Source organism: Thalassophryne amazonica, chromosome 1, assembly GCF_902500255.1.
Source record: "Thalassophryne amazonica chromosome 1, fThaAma1.1, whole genome shotgun sequence".
Taxonomy (NCBI): Eukaryota; Metazoa; Chordata; class Actinopteri; order Batrachoidiformes; family Batrachoididae; genus Thalassophryne; species Thalassophryne amazonica.
Window position 1 is genome coordinate 161,528,159 of NC_047103.1, and position 19,695 is coordinate 161,547,853.

Below are 19,695 nucleotides of genomic sequence, written 5' to 3' on the forward strand. Positions count from 1 at the left end.
TGAATCTTCCGAATGGTGGCTGTCGCCCAGGTTCTGGCAAAATTTGATGCAGTCGCGATGCTCCAGTCATTCCGCCATTTTCCTTGCAAAGAAAATCCGACAAGAGACTACACCCATCCTCACACAAAGGCTGCTTACCAGCAAATGACGCTATCGACAGGCGTGAAAAAATTCACGCATGCGCACGAAGGTTCAAGGTTGGCTCATACAAACACACGTGATTCAAATCCATCAGGTTTTTGCAAAAAATAAAAAGGTCGGATACTTTTCTAACAGACCTCGTGTATATCATTGTAAACATGTTACATTTGTGCTTTGGACATCTTTCATTACTTTTTAACATTTTACAAACTAAAATATTATTCATCCAAAATTATTAAAGAGAGTTTAATGTGAAGATAATGGAAATGGTCAGTTGCAGTGATATTCTGGACAGAAATGGTTGAAACTGTTTCATGAACTCTTCAGGACTGACAAAGTCAAAAGTAAAGAGTGAATATCTGTGAGTCAAATCAGCTTCAACAGACAATTTCATTTCTACACTTTCCTTCATAAGGCTCCTCCACACAAAGAAGACACATGCATTCATAATTACCTCTGTAACACATATTTATGAGGGAATGTTGTCCAGCTGACTGAACGTCAGAGGAATGTCAGTGAGTTTGATTAATACTGGATAACTCAACTCTAAATGCAGCTCACTACTAGTGCTCTTCGTGAAGAAGAGGGACCACCCCAAGACCACAAGTTAGAAAATCATTACACCACAAACTTACATCAGCCTGCATGCTCACTATGACTCAGGAAAGTCTTTCCTGAGTCATAGCAGGCTTTCCTGAATGAGTTCTGTTTGGATGATCAACTGGTATCAACCTCAACTGAGGTGATCAGAACGACAGAGACAGACACGGACAATCAAAACCAATTTGTGGTTTACACATGTTTGAATTGTGCTTGAAGCACTTACAACAAGGCCATCTTTAATGTAGAACACCTTCAGACCAGTTTCTCAAGTTTAGACACTTTAAACCAGTTCAACAATTGTTTACATCTGTTTAAAGCCACTTCACTATGTGATCCTATTTATTTCGTGCACGTTAAACCAGTCAATCCATGGCAGAGAACAGATTAAAACTAGTTTAAATGATTCATATTGTATATCTTTTTAGCAAGCTAAGATGAGACAGCCAAGGTCTGATTTACAAAAAGTCTGCATGTATGAAAACGTGCAAAGGCCATATGACCCGCAAACCTAATCTACTAATGGTAAACACTGAGGACTACATCTTTCAAATGCACAATAAAACACAAATTGTCCATTTAATATGTTTGCCTTTGTGAATATGCAATATGGAGTATGTCTACCCGAGTGCACAAAATACTGGGGGGAGAACATGCAAATAGGTTAATTTTAGCACACACAACATGATTTATCAAACCCAAAAGCAATTTAACAGGCTAAGGGCTGTGTCTACAGTTTCCATATTTCAAAGCAACATGCTAACTGTCTCTGCAGTGCCATGCACGAGGACTAAAACAGCACCTCAGCACCGTAGACAGCTCCGCCTACAAATAAAACATACACAAATCTATATGATTCTCATTCTGTGTCACATCCTCTCCAGTTATGTAAACGTGAAAACAATATATTGACACAGGAGTCAGTACTCGTGCCATGAAAACCACCTCAGTTACAGGTACATGCATTTGAAACTGACAGTTTAAGACAACAGGGAAGGAGCGTTTTACAACCCCAACTCCAATGAAGTTGGGACGTTGTGTAAAATGTAAATAAAAACAGAATACAATGATTTGCAAATCCTCAACTATATTCAATTGAATACACCACAAAGACAAGATATTTAATGTTCAAACTGATAAACTTTATTGTTTTTCTGCAAATATTTACTCATTTAATTCTTTACACCAGATGCTAAATGGACTGTATTTCGATAATGCTGCACCTCATTGAATGGAACATTCCATCTTTCACCTAATGAAATATTCTTTCCATTGCACAAATGAAAAAAAACATTATTATTTGTTTTATATAACACCTAAAACAGATTGTTGCCATTTTGATATTTTATTCATTTATAAACAACAGAAAAGGGATTTACACTCTTCCCGGTTCTATTGTGTTCACCAAAGCTCGGTAGCAAGACCGAGATGCCCCATGTCTCCCAGGTGTCATCTGATGGAGCCTGCTGTGCAGCAGTGACACCCTACAAGCACCCCCGACTTGCTCTCAAGCCCCCTTGGCACATCCAGCCTTCACATCTGTTACCCAGAGAGCCTGGGCACTGTGTCAGGCCGCGCCGTCTGCGATAGTGTGAGTGTGTGGTGGTTGCGGCATGCAATGGTACAAAGCGTATGGAACCAAAATTGCACGGTAAATGGAACACAACGGCAAATGGGATGAATGATCAATATCATGTGACATACAAACCATCAATCAAATGAAAAGGATCTATTTCGCCATTATATAATACACATTAGTACACCGACGACTAGGGATGGGTATCGAGAACTGGTTCCTTTTGGGTATCGTTAAGAAATTATTCGATTCACCGACATCAATAAGCTTTGTACTTAACGATTCTGTTATCGGTCCTTCAGAGTGGCCATTGTTTTGGGGGGTGTTTGTCAGGAAAATGATAATTTCTCTACATTGATTACAGACCCTGCAGTGGGTCCGTAATCAACTTTTCTGCAGCGCGTCTTTGCTTTGAACCTTGAACCAATCGAAGCAGTGGTTCGCAGATTGAAGCAATGCTTCGATCTATTGCTTCATTTATTCTTTCTTTCTTTTGCTTAATTTTCCCCCGCTAAAACCCTAAAGAGCATACGTCTGTGAGTATTATTTACCTTTTCTATGTTAAACCGACCTGTTATGGTTTTCTGAAACAGTTGATAGATGTATTTTATAACTTAAAAACGGGAGTGATGCTAACATGTTAGCATGTCTATGGCATTTTCAATGTTAAAAGTTAGTATTAAGCAGTTGCAGCTGTCATCAGCACAGTACATCAAATTGTACTATTTCTTAAATTTATTTTTGTTTATATATTAATAATCTAATGATTATTATATATAATTTTAGAGAAAGAGACAAAAAGAACCTGAATAGAAACACAACAGACAATATAAAAGCAACTAACAATGAACATACATAAATAAATAAATACGTAAATACGAGGTCTATTAGAAAAGTATCCGACATTATTATTTTTTTCAAAAACCATATGGATTTGAATCACGTGTGATTGCGTCAGCCAAGCTTGAACCTTCATGCGCATGCATGAGTTTTTTCACGCCTGTCGGTTGCGTCATTCACCTGTGAGCAGGCTTTGAGTGAGGAGTGGTCCACCCCCTCATCATTTTCTTCATTGTTTAGGAATGGCTCAGAGAATGCCGCTTTGCTTGGTCAAAATTTTTTCAGAAACTGTGAGGGACATCAAAGTGGACACCATTCGAGAAATTCAGATGGTTTTTGGTGAAAATTTTATGGGCTTCAAAGAGATTACGGAGTGTTACTGTCGCTTTAAGGACGGCCCAGAGCGACTGGTGGTGCGCCGCGCTCCGAAGTCGCCAACGACAGGCTGAGCGACCATTTCATTTCTAAACGGATGGCTGTATGGATCCATGACCATCGTGTGCAGTTTCTCTGGTTATCACAAGAGCTGGACATCAACCATTTTCCGGCAGATTTCACTTTTAACAAGAGATTTTGTCATGGAAAGCCGAGCGGAGGCTTCGCGCGTCATGACCGATTTGCTGATGGAGCGAGACAAAGGAACACTTCCGTTTTGGTCTCACAGGACGGCTTTGAGATGGCGTTCAGACAGCTGTCGGTGGTTTTTCCATCGAGTGATTATCCGAGAAATTGTGGATGTGCCTGGACCTGCCAGAACATGTCCCGTGACGCTTCATCACGGCGTTGCTTTGCGCCATGTGGCACCGCCGCGACGCGCAGAATTCCTCCACACGTCTGTCTCAATGTGCCGAAAAAGTGCTGATGTCCACGTCTTTTCACAATTCCTGTGCTAGCCAGATGACATCCCGGATAAAACACAGCGTCCAGTTTGGAAATGAACGGCACATTCCACTGTTACAGGAGTTTTTGTCATGAAAAGAGGAGGGGAGGCTTCGCGCGTCGCGGCGGATGGCGCAAAGCAACGCCATGATGAAGCCTCGCGGGACATGTTCTGGCAGGTCCAGGCACATCCACAATTTCTTGGATAATCACTCGATGGAAAAACCACTGACAGCTGTCTGAACGCCATCTCAAAGCCGTCCTCTGAGACCAAAACGGAGGTGGTTTTGTCTCGCTCCAGTAGCGAATCCATCATGATGCACGAAGCCTCCGCTCGGCTTTCCATGACAAAATCTCTTGTTAAAAATGAAATCTGCCAGAAAATGGTTGATGTCCAGCTCTTGTGATAAGCAGAGAAATTGCACACGATGGTCACGGATCCATACAGGCATCCGTTTAGAAATGAAATGGTCGCTCAGCCTGTTGATGGCGGCTTCGGAGCGCGGCGCACCACCAGTCGCTCTGGGCCATCCTTAAAGCGACAGTAACACTCCGTAATCTCTTTGAAGCCCATAAAATTTTCACTAAAAACCATCTGAATTTCTCGAATGGTGTCCACTTTGATGTCCCTCACACTTTCTGAAAAAATTTTGATCAAACAAAGCGGCAGTCTCTGAGCCATTCCTAAACAATGAAAAAAACCACGAGAGGGGTGGACCACTCCTCACTCAAAGTCTGCTCACAGGCGAATGACGCAACCGACAGGCGTGAAAAAACTCACGCATGCGCACGAAGGTTCAAGCTTGTCTGACGCAATCACACGTGATTCAAATCCATATGGTTTTTGAAAAAAATAATAAGGTCGGATACTTTTCTAATAGACCTCGTACATACAGAAATAAATAAGTGTTTCCTGTGAACACCTAGTGACTCTTACACCTCCATTTCATCCCTGTCTTATTTAAGTTTAATGACAGTTTATTTCGGTCAAACCATATTTTCAATTTGTTAATTTCTTCAGTGATTTCCTCCAGAACTATCTGCCAAACTAGAAAACTGCTGCATCTTAGTAAGAGCAGAATACTACTGGAATGAATCTGAATAAGGAAAGTTGTTTTTTTTTTCTCACCTAAATGGATGCTGCACTCACTCCAGTTTATCGTCTGGAATAGTCCCAGATTACATTTCAGAGGTTCTAGAATTGAAACATTTTCATGCGGGTGATGTTGGGGTAATTTTGGGTTTCAGCTTTTTTTGTTTTTCACCACTTTCATCCCTGAATATGTCAATCGTGAGTCACTTTTGTGCGGATTAAAGTTACTAACTGGGAATCCTGTCTTGTTGCGAGAAAGAAACGAGAATCGTCCTCCGTTCTGTTCACACAGCTCCAAACGTTGGGCGGCTCTCTGCCGAGTCCAGTTACAACGATAGAATCCAGTCTGAATTAATAACTTCAAAGCGAAACACCGTTTTGTTTATTTTTATTTACGTCCAGAGATCAAGGATACAGTGACCAATTTCATATTTATTTACTTTAAAACTCAATGAAGTACATAGAAAACCTGCAAAGCCTACTTTTAGTACAAAATTCACAAGGCATCTATAAGGGAATCAATAAGGAATCGGATCGATAAGCAGAATCGATAATGGCATCGATATCGATAAAATCTTATCAATACCCATCCCTACCGACGACACAGTGCTTCCATGTAAGGAGCTCAACAGCACACAGGGAACAACTTGGAGAATAAAGACTAATTTGATTAGAATTATATCAATTTCAGAAATTTAAAAAAATAATCTGTTTTAATGTAGTAAAATTAAATATTTCAATACTTAAGGTAAATGATGTTTCTCCACCCTTACAATCAACCAGTGAAATACTGCACAGACATGGATAAATATCTGTATTTGTTGAAGTCAGACAGACATTTGGCCAGAGCTGATATTAATAAAGGTGTATTACAATAAATGTGTGTAATAAATACGTAGTAACAGCTAATTCCAATGCAACATTCCAGAAGTGTTATGGCTGGCGGAGCTATGTGCACTCTGAGTGCCAGTTTAGTTTGTGATTAACATTTTTAAAACATAAACCACTGAAAGGGTGAAACTCAACGCCTCCATTGTTATTTCTGTTTCATATACTAACCTAGTACCGTCTAAATAAATTCAATTTAAACAACAACCAAAAAAAAAAAAAAAAAAAAAATCAACAGCAAACGCTCCCAGATGTGGGATTTGAGCTCTAAGCTAAAACATACAGGGTTAGCCGTTATCAGAAAGACAAAATAATAATCATACAAACTCCAACATACAAGTTCATAGCCACTTACAGGATTTGTTGCTGTGTTTTTAAGTAAAACTTGCTCGGGGCGAAGCCACTCGGTGGCTGCAGTCATCAGCTGCTTACCAGACCGCAGCCTGCTGGGTGACAGAAAACCCGGAACTGTTGCGGCGTCGAGTGACACGGCGTAGAACCAATCGGGTCGCAGAGCTGCAGTAGAGACGGTTCTAAATCGGTGACGTAGGTGGAAAGGAAACCAAGTAAAAACAAATAATAAAAAAAGCAATAAAGACAATAAACCTAGTAAAGAGCTGATGTCTGCGTTGTATAATATGTCTCTTGTTATGTTAACTGTTTGTAATGATGCCTGTATAGCCACGTTGTATGTAAGTATATATCGCTTGTCTGTCTGTGCCTCTTGTTATGTTTTGTCTATATAAAAAAGGAAAAGAAAAAAAAAACAATGCAGATTAGGAATACAATATCAACCTTTCAATAATGTTTGGTAAATTCAGTATTCATAAATGCAGAGTAGTGAAAAGGACTCGTAATTTACATGGACTTCTGACTGAATTTGAACAATATAATATAAGCGGTATTAAGCATATAGACTCTCCCGAATGTCATAAAACTGTCAATCGCTATAAGGAATCCCTTTACGTTTGTTATTGCACAATTTATTTATTTTTTCCTTTTGTGTCACTTTCCATTTATAATTGTGTGTCCTTGTCTTTTGTTCATTCACTGGTTGTTATTGTATTTGTTGAAATAAAGATTTGAAAAAAAAATTGGCAACGCTGGTGTCAGTCTGAAGGACGCAGCTGCTGTCATGTCTGTGTTTCAGCGCCAAACAAAAACACTACAACACATAAATACATTTACTGTCTTGGTGTTTACAGTCCATGCAGTTCTGTGTAAGACGGGTGTAGCCAGAACGTTGTTTGACACAGGGGAAGGGGGGCACTGTAATAATGAATGTTTATCAGTTCAATGGTACGAATATTTCATGAGGTGAAAGCTGGAACATACCATTCAATGAGGCGAAGAAAACCATACACCCTTCAGCCTTTGGCCTCAGGGTGAATGGTTTTCTTCAGCATATATATATATATATATATATATATATATATATATATATATATATATATATATATATATATATATATATATATATATATATATACATATATACATAGAGAGAGAGAGAGAGAGTTACTTTATATATATATATATATATATATATATATATATATATATATATATATATATATATATATATATATATATATATAAAGTAAGTATGATTTTTTTTCTACTCTAACTCTCTCTTTGTATAGCTTTGCATGAATTTATATGTTCAGTTAGCTGTTAGCTGTTTTTCAGTTAGCTTTATATACATTTAACTGTTTTCATAGTGATAAATACATTTTTAGATTCATATAGTGTTATTTTAAGTAAATTTTTAGATTGCTAGCTTTATATTCATTTAGCTAGTCACATAGCTTTGCATGAATTTATGTTCAGTTAGCTGTTTTTCAGTTAGCTTTATATACACTTAACTGTTTTCATAGTAATAAATACATTTTTAGATTGAATTTATATGTTCAGTTAGCTGTTTTTCAGTTAGCTTTATATACATTTAACTGTTTTCATAGTGATAAATACATTTTTAGATTCATATAGTGTTATTTTAAGTAAATTTTTAGATTGCTAGCTTTATATTCATTTAGCTCGTCACATAGCTTTGCATGAATTTATGTTCAGTTAGCTGTTTTTCAGTTATCTTTATATACACTTAACTGTTTTCATAGTAATAAATACATTTTTAGATTCAGATAGTGTTATTTTATGTCAATTTTACAATTTTACTTTGTTAGCTTTATATCCATTTAGCTATTGCTTTGCATGAAATTATGTTCATAGTGATAAATACATTTTTAGATTCAGATAGTGTGATTTTAAGTACATTTTAGATTGCTAGCTTTATATTCATTTAACAATTTGCATATCTTTGCATTAATTTATGTTCAGTTACCTGTCAGTTACTTTCAGATTCAGTTAGCTTTATACACACTTATCTGTTTTCATAGTGATAAAGGTTTCAACTGTGATTGTTTTAAATGCATTTAGATTTGGTTAGCTTTATATTCCCTCAGCCCCAACCAGTCCCAGCAGAAGACTGCCCCTCTCTGAGCCTGGTTCTGCTGGAGGTTTCTTCCTGTTAAAAGGGAGTTTTTCCTTCCCACTGTTGCCAAGTGCTTGCTCACAGGGGGGTCATTTTGACCGTTGGGGTTTTTCTGTAATTGTTGTATGGCTCTTGCCTTACAATATAAAGCGCCTTGGGGCGACTGTTTGTTGTGACTTGGCGCTATATAAATAAATAAATAAATTTGATTTGATTTGATTTGATTTGATGTTCCTTTGTTAGCTTACAAGCTATAGTTACATTGCGCTAGATGAATTGTTTTCTGTTTAGATTGAGTCAGATTTATTTTCAGTCAGTTTTAGATTGTTTCAGGTAGGTTTTCCTGGAGCTGCACTCACTTTGGTTTTGACTAGGTTGGTTTTGTGTTTTTGTTGTTGTTGTTTTACAACACAGATATTGTTTATTCAAGTATGGCAGTGGCAGGTCCATGACCTATACGGGATCTAGGCGCTCCCGCCATCACGAGCCTCCCAGCTGACTGGCTTATAGCAGTGGGTAGATGGGACTCATTAGCCCTGTTAAGGCGGTCCACCTAGGGGAAGGAAAACCCTGATGTTAAACCCCCAGCCTGGGTTACTGCCCCCGTGCCTCAGAGGAAGGTTCTTTAGCCAGATGCTAGGAGAAGGTCACTCTGATGTAAAACCTACAGCCTGGTGGTCGCCACAGCCGTCTCAGCTTGTCTGCCTCTTGTTGGATCCTCTTGCTTGCCTCTACTGGTGGTTGGCTCTCACTGCGGTATTGTATCACTTCCTGTTCCGGAGCACAGCGGTGTTTTTCTGTATCTGTTAGCTGTTTAATCTGCGCAGTTAGATTGATCTAGTTATCTAGATTACGATTTGTTTCCCAGTGTAATCTTTACATGCCTTAACTAAAGCACTCCTTCTGCTGAATCACCTCTAAATTATTTACACATTATTCACTTTGCGTGTTTTTAGGAATCCGCTAGCTTAGCGTAGCTACTAGCTCTTAGCCGATTTAGCATGGCGGCTTCTCCTGTCTCTCCCGCACTTTTCTGCTCTGGGTGTGAAATGTTTAGTTATTCCTCGGCCTCCTTTAGTAGTAACGGTACTTGTAATAAGTGTAGCTTATTCGTAGCTTTGGAGGCCAGGCTGGGCGAATTGGAGACTCGGCTCCGCACCGTGGAAAATTCTACAGCTAGCCAGGCCCCTGTAGTCGGTGCGGACCAAGGTAGCTTAGCCGCCGTTAGTTCCCCCGTGGCAGATCCCGAGCAGCCGGGAAAGCAGGCTGACTGGGTGACTGTGAGGAGGAAGCGTAGCCCTAAACAGAAACCCTGTGTTCACCGCCAACCCATTCACATCTCTAACCGTTTTTCCCCACTCGACGACACACCCGCCGAGGATCAAACTCTGGTTATTGGCAACTCTGTTTTGAGAAATGTGAAGTTAGCGACACCAGCAACCATAGTCAATTGTCTTCCGGGGGCCAGAGCAGGCGACATTGAAGGAAATTTGAAACTGCTGGCTAAGGCTAAGCGTAAATTTGGTAAGATTGTAATTCACGTCGGCAGTAATGACACCCGGTTACGCCAATCGGAGGTCACTAAAATTAACATTAAATCGGTGTGTAACTTTGCAAAAACAATGTCGGACTCTGTAGTTTTCTCTGGGCCCCTCCCCAATCGGACCGGGAGTGACATGTTTAGCCGCATGTTCTCCTTGAATTGCTGGCTGTCTGAGTGGTGTCCAAAAAATGAGGTGGGCTTCATAGATAATTGGCAAAGCTTCTGGGGAAAACCTGGTCTTGTTAGGAGAGACGGCATCCATCCCACTTTGGATGGAGCAGCTCTCATTTCTAGAAATCTGGCCAATTTTCTTAAATCCTCCAAACCGTGACTATCCAGGGTTGGGACCAGGAAGCAGAGTTGTAGTCTTACACACCTCTATGCAGCTTCTCTCCCCCTGCCATCCCCTCATTACCCCATCCCCGTAGAGACGGTGCCTGCTCCCAGACTACCAATAACCAGCAAAAATCTATTTAAGCATAAAAATTCAAAAAGAAAAAATAATATAGCACCTTCAACTGCACCACAGACTAAAACAGTTAAATGTGGTCTATTAAACATTAGGTCTCTCTCTTCTAAGTCCCTGTTGGTAAATGATATAATAATTGATCAACATATTGATTTATTCTGCCTAACAGAAACCTGGTTACAGCAGGATGAATATGTTAGTTTAAATGAGTCAACACCCCCGAGTCACACTAACTGTCAGAATGCTCGTAGCACGGGCCGGGGCGGAGGATTAGCAGCAATCTTCCATTCCAGCTTATTAATTAATCAAAAACCCAGACAGAGCTTTAATTCATTTGAAAGCTTGTCTCTTAGTCTTGTCCATCCAAATTGGAAGTCCCAAAAACCAGTTTTATTTGTTATTATCTATCGTCCACCTGGTCGTTACTGTGAGTTTCTCTGTGAATTTTCAGACCTTTTGTCTGACTTAGTGCTTAGCTCAGATAAGATAATTATAGTGGGCGATTTTAACATCCACACAGATGCTGAGAATGACAGCCTCAACACTGCATTTAATCTATTATTAGACTCTACTGGCTTTGCTCAAAAAGTAAATGAGTCCACCCACCACTTTAATCATATCTTAGATCTTGTTCTGACTTATGGTATGGAAATAGAAGACTTAACAGTATTCCCTGAAAACTCCCTTCTGTCTGATCATTTCTTAATAACATTTACATTTACTCTGATGGACTACCCAGCAGTGGGGAATAAGTTTCATTACACTAGAAGTCTTTCAGAAAGCGCTGTAACTAGGTTTAAGGATATGATTCCTTCTTTATGTTCTCTAATGCCATATACCAACACAGTGCAGAGTAGCTACCTAAACTCTGTAAGGGAGATAGAGTATCTCATCAATAGTTTTACATCCTCATTGAAGACAACTTTGGATGCTGTAGCTCCTCTGAAAAAGAGAGCTTTAAATCAGAAGTGTCTGACTCCGTGGTAAAACTCACAAACTCGTAGCTTAAAGCAGATAACCCGTAAGTTGGAGAGGAAATGGCGTCTCACTAATTTAGAAGATCTTCACTTAGCCTGGAAAAAGAGTCTGTTGCTCTATAAAAAAGCCCTCCGTAAAGCTAGGACATCTTTCTACTCATCATTAATTGAAGATAATAAGAACAACCCCAGGTTTCTTTTCAGCACTGTAGCCAGGCTGACAAAGAGTCAGAGCTCTATTGAGCTGAGTATTCCATTAACTTTAACTAGTAATGACTTCATGACTTTCTTTGCTAACAAAATTTTAACTATTAGAGAAAAAATTACTCATAACCATCCCAAAGACGTATCGTTATCTTTGGCTGCTTTCAGTGATGCCGGTATTTGGTTAGACTCTTTCTCTCCGATTGTTCTGTCTGAGTTATTTTCATTAGTTACTTCATCCAAACCATCAACATGTTTATTAGACCCCATTCCTACCAGGCTGCTCAAGGAAGCCCTACCATTATTTAATGCTTCGATCTTAAATATGATCAATCTATCTTTGTTAGTTGGCTATGTACCACAGGCTTTTAAGGTGGCAGTAATTAAACCATTACTTAAAAAGCCATCACTTGACCCAGCTATCTTAGCTAATTATAGGCCAATCTCCAACCTTCCTTTTCTCTCAAAAATTCTTGAAAGGGTAGTTGTAAAACAGCTAACTGATCATCTGCAGAGGAATGGTCTATTTGAAGAGTTTCAGTCAGGTTTTAGAATTCATCATAGTACAGAAACAGCATTAGTGAAGGTTACAAATGATCTTCTTATGGCCTCGGACAGTGGACTCATCTCTGTGCTTGTTCTGTTAGACCTCAGTGCTGCTTTTGATACTGTTGACCATAAAATTTTATTACAGAGATTAGAGCATGCCACAGGTATTAAAGGCACTGCGCTGCGGTGGTTTGAATCATATTTGTCTAATAGATTACAATTTGTTCATGTAAATGGGGAATCTTCTTCACAGACTAAAGTTAATTATGGAGTTCCACAAGGTTCTGTGCTAGGACCAATTTTATTCACTTTATACATGCTTCCCTTAGGCAGTATTATTAGACGGTATTGCTTAAATTTTCATTGTTACGCAGATGATACCCAGCTTTATCTATCCATGAAGCCAGAGGACACACACCAATTAGCTAAACTGCAGGATTGTCTTACAGACATAAAGACATGGATGACCTCTAATTTCCTGCTTTTAAACTCAGATAAAACTGAAGTTATTGTACTTGGCCCCACAAATCTTAGAAACATGGTGTCTAACCAGATCCTTACTCTGGATGGCATTACCCTGACCTCTAGTAATACTGTGAGAAATCTTGGAGTCATTTTTGATCAGGATATGTCATTCAAAGCGCATATTAAACAAATATGTAGGACTGCTTTTTTGCATTTACGCAATATTTCTAAAATCAGAAAGGTCTTGTCTCAGAGTGATGCTGAAAAACTAATTCATGCATTTATTTCCTCTAGGCTGGACTATTGTAATTCATTATTATCAGGTTGTCCTAAAAGTTCCCTAAAAAGCCTTCAGTTAATTCAAAATGCTGCAGCTAGAGTACTGACGGGGACTAGAAGGAGAGAGCATATCTCACCCATATTGGCCTCTCTTCATTGGCTTCCTGTTAATTCTAGAATAGAATTTAAAATTCTTCTTCTTACTTATAAGGTTTTGAATAATCAGGTCCCATCTTATCTTAGGGACCTCGTAGTACCATATCACCCCAATAGAGCGCTTCGCTCTCAGACTGCAGGCTTACTTGTAGTTCCTAGGGTTTGTAAGAGTAGAATGGGAGGCAGAGCCTTCAGCTTTCAGGCTCCTCTCCTGTGGAACCAGCTCCCAATTCAGATCAGGGAGACAGACACCCTCTCTACTTTTAAGATTAGGCTTAAAACTTTCCTTTTTGCTAAAGCTTATAGTTAGGGCTGGATCAGGTGACCCTGAACCATCCCTTAGTTATGCTGCTATAGACGTAGACTGCTGGGGGGTTCCCATGATGCACTGCTTCTTTCTCTTTTTGCTCTGTATGCACCACTCTGCATTTAATCATTAGTGATCGATCTCTGCTCCCCTCCACAGCATGTCTTTTTCCTGGTTCTCTCCCTCAGCCCCAACCAGTCCCAGCAGAAGACTGCCCCTCCCTGAGCCTGGTTCTGCTGGAGGTTTCTTCCTGTTAAAAGGGAGTTTTTCCTTCCCACTGTAGCCAAGTGCTTGCTCACAGGGGGTCGTTTTGACCGTTGGGGTTTTACATAATTATTGTATGGCCTTGCCTTACAATATAAAGCGCCTTGGGGCAACTGTTTGTTGTGATTTGGCGCTATATAAAAAAATTGATTGATTGAATTGATTGATTGTCTGTGCCACTGTGGAGTGCCACCTTGCCTAAAGAGTGGAATTGGTGTGCGCGAGCTGATCCCCACTTTAAGCAACGAGCGCAGGCGGGAAGGAAAGTCCTGCAGCGATGGGAAGAGGCGAAAACAGCAGGTGCATGATGGCACTGGGAGCTGCAGTCTCGATCCTGCATGCAGGCGGCTCAGAAGCTATGGTCGATTGCTGACCCGAGACCACAGCATCATCCGGCAGGGCCCTGGGTGACCAAGCAGCCCTGTTTAGGGATAGCCCTGCTTGCTCCACATGGAGACAGACCTAGAAAAGGTGGTCTAAACATGGCTTGTCTCACTAGACCCGGTTGGCTCACTGCTGCCAACGGGCATCACTACACGCGGTGTGAAAAGAAAAACAAAGAACCTGAAAATTGCATGCTGGAATGTACGCACAATGATGGACTCAGACAATAGCGATCGTCCTCGAAGATGCTCAGCCTTAGTCGCCAAAGAGCTAGCAAGGCTTGACATAGACATTGCTGCACTCAGCAAGGTGCGCTTTGCAGACCAAGGGTCACTCACCGAGGAAGGCACAGGCTACACACTGTTCTGGTCAGAGAAGGCTAAAGAAGATCGTCGACTCTCAGGGGTCGGGTTCATGATTCAGAGCGCCATAGCACATAGGTTACACAGTTTGCCAGTTGGACATTCTGACCGACTCATGTCACTCCGGCTCCCCATCAACAACAAGGATTTTGCCACTATTGTTAGTGTGTATGCCCCAACCATGCAGGCCGACATCAGAGTTAAGGAGGCTTTCTATAGCGATCTGCACAACCTTCTACGGCGCGTCGACACCCAGGACAAGCTCCTCATCATGGGAGATTTCAACACCAGAGTGGGCCGTGACTCTGATGTATGGAAGGACGTGCTAGGGAAACATGGTATAGGCAACTGTAATGACAATGGCCGCCTGCTGCTGGAGTTCTGCTCTGCACATGACTTGACGCTCACCAACAGCCTGTTCCAACAGAAAGAGAGATTCAAAGCAACCTGGAGACACCCACGCTCCAAACAGTGGCACCTTCTGGACTACGTTCTGATGCGACAGCGTGATAGAAGAGACGTACTACATACCAGGGTGATACCTAGCGTGGATTGCTATACGGATCATCGCTTGGTCCGTTCCAACATTGCTTTCACTTTCAAGCCCCCTCCTAAGAAGAAAGGCCCACAGTTTAAGAAGCTACAAGTCCACAAGCTGCAAGACATAGACACAAAAATGGAGTTCCAGGCCAAACTAGAGGAGAGACTGGGTGGAGAAGAAGGCCTGCCTGACGACCGTGAACAACAGTGGATGAGATTAAAGACCATCCTTCAGGAGAGGGCAGCAGAAGTAGTGGGCTTCTCAGCCAGGAAAAATAAAGACTGGTTTGATGAGTCTGATGCACAGATCCAGGAACTACTAGAAAAGAAACGTGCATGCCACAAGACGCTAAACCTGATGACCACTCTGCCAAGACAGCTTACAGAAATGCCTGCTCCACACTGCAAAGCATGCTCCGCATACTGCAGAACGACTGGTGGCTAGCTTTTGTGGAAAAGACACAACAACATGCCGATGCCGGAGACATGCGCTCCTTTTATGAAGCCCTTAAGACAATCCATGGGCCAGCACATCAAGTGCAAGCACCCCTGCGCTCCTCAGACGGTCCACCCTTCTGACGGACAAGGAAACCATTATGCAGCGTTGGTCAGAACACTTTGAAAACCTCTTCAGTGACAAGTGCACTGTGCAAGAGTCATCAATCGAGAAGATTCCCCAGGTGGAGGTGAAATGGGAACTTGATGACCCCCCAACACTTGAATAGATCTGAAAGGCCACCACGCAGCTGAATCCAGGGAAGTCTCCTGGCATAGATGGCATCCCAGCAGAGGTTTACCAAAATGGAGGTGAGGCAGTCCTCGACAAGCTTCAGATTCTCTTCTGCAGTTGCTGGGAAAAGGAAATGGTTCCACATGACCTTCGGGATGTGGTCATTGTCTCCCTGTACAAGAACAAGGGCGACAAGTCTGACTGTTCTAATTACCGGGGCATCACTCTCCTCTCAATAGCAGGTAAGATTTTGGCTTGAGTGCTGCTCAACAGGCTTACCCCTACCATAGCGCATGAAAATACTCCCGAGAGTCAGTGCGGATTTCGGGCCAACAGGGGAACCACCGACATGATCTTCATCCTGAGACAGATCCAGAAGAAGTGCAGAGAACAGAACATGGCCCTTTATGCAGCCTTCATAGACCTAACCAAGGCTTTTGACACGGTCAGTCGTGAGCGTTTGTGGAAGATTCTTGCACGCCTTGGCTGCCCAGCTGCATGAAGGCCAGATGGGACAAGTGAAGTACAACGGGACTCTGTCCGGCAGCTTCCCCATCTCAAATGGCGTCAAACAAGGTTGCATCCTCGTGCCCACTCTGTTCTCCATCTTCTTCAGCATGATGCTTCATGAGGCCAAAGAAGACTTGACAGACGGCATCTATATCCGCTTCAGGACCGACGGAAGTCTGTTTAACTTGCGGTGCCTTCTGTCCCACACTAAGATCACAGAACAGCTAATCATGGAGCTGCTCTTCGCAGATGACTGCGCCCTCGTCGCCCATACGGAGCAAGCCTTGCAGCACATTGTCAACTGTTTTGCTGAAGCAGCAAGAGCCTTCGGCCTCACCATCAGCCTGAGAAAGACAGAAGTGCTATATCAACCGGTCCCCCATACAGCATATACCCCACCCCAAAACAACATTGAGGGTACCAGCCTGAATGCAGTCGAGCACTTCACGTATCTCGGTAGTGTTATCTCAAACGACGCATCTGTTGCCAAGGACCTAGACAGTTGCCTTGCCAAGGCCAGCAGTTCTTTTGGTCGACTCTCAAAGAAAGTCTGGCAGAATCATGCACTGTGCCTTTCCACAGAAGTGCAGGTCTACAGAGCCATTGTGGTCCCTACCATCCTGTATGGAGCTGAAACCTGGGTTCTGTATCGCCAGCAGATCAGATTACTGGAACGCTTTCATCAGCGTTGTCTCCGAAACATCTTCGGGATCAAGTGGCAGGACTACATCTCAAATGAGGACATCCTTACCAGAGCCAAATTGCCCAGCATGGAGTCTATTATACTCAAACAACAGCTTCGTTGGGCAGGTCACGTAGCCAGCATGGATGATACACGCATGCCGAAATTAATTCTCTTTGGCGAGCTCAAGGAAGGGAGACGAAACCAAGGGGCCCCCAAAAAGCGCTATAAGGACCAGCTGAAGAAACAGCTCTCCCTTGCAGGCATTCAGCATCAGTCATGGCAGCATCTAGCTACAGATAGACTCAGCTGGTGTTCCAGCATCAAATCCACCAGCCTGAAGTTTGAGGCAGAAAGAAGTGAGGCCTCACGCCAGAAGCGTCAAAGACAGAAAGAGCGGGCAGCAGCACAAGCCCAGCCTACTCAAGTGTTCATTTGCCCCAAGTGTAACAGGTCTTGTGCATCCCGCATCGGACTTTTCAGCCACCAGAGGGCTTGTAGAAAATAAACTAAAAAAGAAAAAAAAATGCCTTCCCACTATCCTCGCAAGCGAGGAAACTACCAACATATAAAGCCATATTCACTGGTGAACAACTTGATAACTGATAATATTCCTGCCATTGAAAGAATATAACATTAATTATTTGTTTTATATAACGGCTAAAATAGATCCTTGTCATATGACATTTTATTAATTTATAAACAACAGAAAAGGGACTTACATTTTGGCATTCCACTGTTGCTAAAGTCCAAATTGTAATGTGTAGTCCAGTGATGCAGTGCACTGACTTCGGACTTCCATTAAAAAAAGAAGAAAAAAAAAAGACTTTGTGTAGTTCCTCAGTCCAGCCAAAAATCACATCAGTTTTTCATCTGAACAGCTCTTCATGCATCCAGATGGCTTACAGCGGAGTGGATTTTGTGTGTGTGTGTGTGTGTGTGTGTGTGTGTTACAAGTATTAGCAGCATCAGTTAGGTCAAACAAATCATCATGTCTTGTCCCCCGCGTGCACACACATGCAACCGGGTCGGCGCTCATGTGCATGAGTACTACCAAAAAAAGCTGTGTACATCCTCAGTGTAGTGAAAAAAAAAAATCACGTCAGAAATTAGTCCAGCTTTTCATTATTTCTTCCTGCTAACAGTCTCCAGAGAGCACAGTGGATTTGTTTTGTGTGTGTGTGTGTGTGTGTGTGTGTGTATGTGTGTGTTACAAGAATTAGCAGCGTCAGTTAGCTCAATCAAATCATGTCTCGGTAGTAGTTGTCCCCTCTTGTGCACGCGTGTACTACCAAAAAAAGACTGTGTACATCCTCAGTGCAGCGAAAAAAATCACATCAGAAATTAGTCCAGCTTTTCATTCCAACTTCCTGCCAACAGCCTCCAGACAGCACAGTGGATTTGTCTTGTGTGGAAGAGCACGTGTGGAAGAGCACGTGTGGGCATGTGTACATGCGCATGCACAAGCACGTGTGCACATGCACAAGGCCGTGCGAGCATGCACAAGGCCGTGTGTGTGCGTGTGTGTGTGTGTGTGTGTGTGCACGTGCAGAGTGGAGTTGTACCAAATGTACAGAACCAAATTTGCACTCTAAGTGGAACCAAGATGCACTCTACGAGGTCTATTAGAAAAGTATCCGACCTTTTTATTTTTTCAAAAACCTGATGGATTTGAATCACGTATGCTTGCATGAGCCAACCTTGAACCTTTGTGCGCATGCGTGAACTTTTTCACGCCTGTCGATTGTGTCATTTGCTTGCAAGCAGCCTTTGTGTGAGGATGGGTGTAGTCTCTCGTCGTTTTTTCTTTGCAAGGAAATGGCAGAACGACTGGAGCAGCCCGACTGCATCAAATTTTGCCAGAAACTGGGCGACAGCCAGGTGGAAACCATTCGGATTATTCAGACGGCTTTCGGTGACGATCCTATGGGCATCACACAGATTAAGGAGCGGTTCAACTGGTTTAAAGACGTCTGCACAATGGTGGAGAGCGAGCCACGCTCCGGTCGGCCATCAACATGCTGAAACGACCGGTTCATTTCCAAAGTGAACGCTGTGGTGATGCGGGACCGTCGTGTGACTATCCGAGAAATTGTGGAAGAGGTGGACATCAGCACTTTTTTGGCACATTCCACTGTGACAGAAGATTTTGCCATGAAAAGAGTTGCAGCGAAATTCATGCCGATGGCTTTGGCACAAAGCTGCTGACGGAGCAAAAGCGCCACCGTGTTGAAGTCTCACAGGACATGTTGTGACATGCCCACCTCTTCCACAATTTCTCAGATAGTCACACGACTGAAAATCCACCGAAAGCTGTCTGAATCTTCTGAATGGTGGAATCTTCAAATGGTCAGGCCCGGTCCACACAGGGATTGGGTCAGGCACATCCACAAAGGTTTTGTATCATACTGTGAGGCAACAGTGCTAACCATTAAGCCACCATGCTGCCCCAGTAAAAAGTTCTGTTTCATTGTGGACAAAGCCTATAACATGATGATCCATGACAAAGATCATTACATGTGAGTGATCAAGATCCAAGGTCAGCCATCAGGACCAAAGCTTGGGTTCAAAGAAGAGTGAGGATGATCAAAATGTCAGCATCAAAGATGAGTGATCAGAATCAAATTCAATATTCAAAATTTAAGGACTGGATCAAAGACAATAAAGTGTAATTTATCAAGATCAAAGATAAGCCGTCAGGATCAAAGACCAGCAATTAATTTCAATTTATTTCATTTATATAGCGCCAAATCACAACAGAGTTGC

The 19,695-nt window shown here is 42.0% G+C and overlaps 1 protein-coding gene across 1 annotated transcript in view; it reads right to left on the minus strand.

The window, feature by feature from the left end:
• gpd2 (glycerol-3-phosphate dehydrogenase 2 (mitochondrial)) overlaps positions 1-6,479 on the minus strand; it is a 48,612-nt gene extending 42,133 nt beyond the window's left edge. The window contains exon 1 of the mRNA XM_034178049.1: positions 6,373-6,479. The gene's annotated coding sequence lies outside the window, so the exon portion shown is untranslated. The remainder of the gene's footprint in view (positions 1-6,372) is intronic.
• Between the last annotated feature and the right edge of the window lie 13,216 nt (positions 6,480-19,695).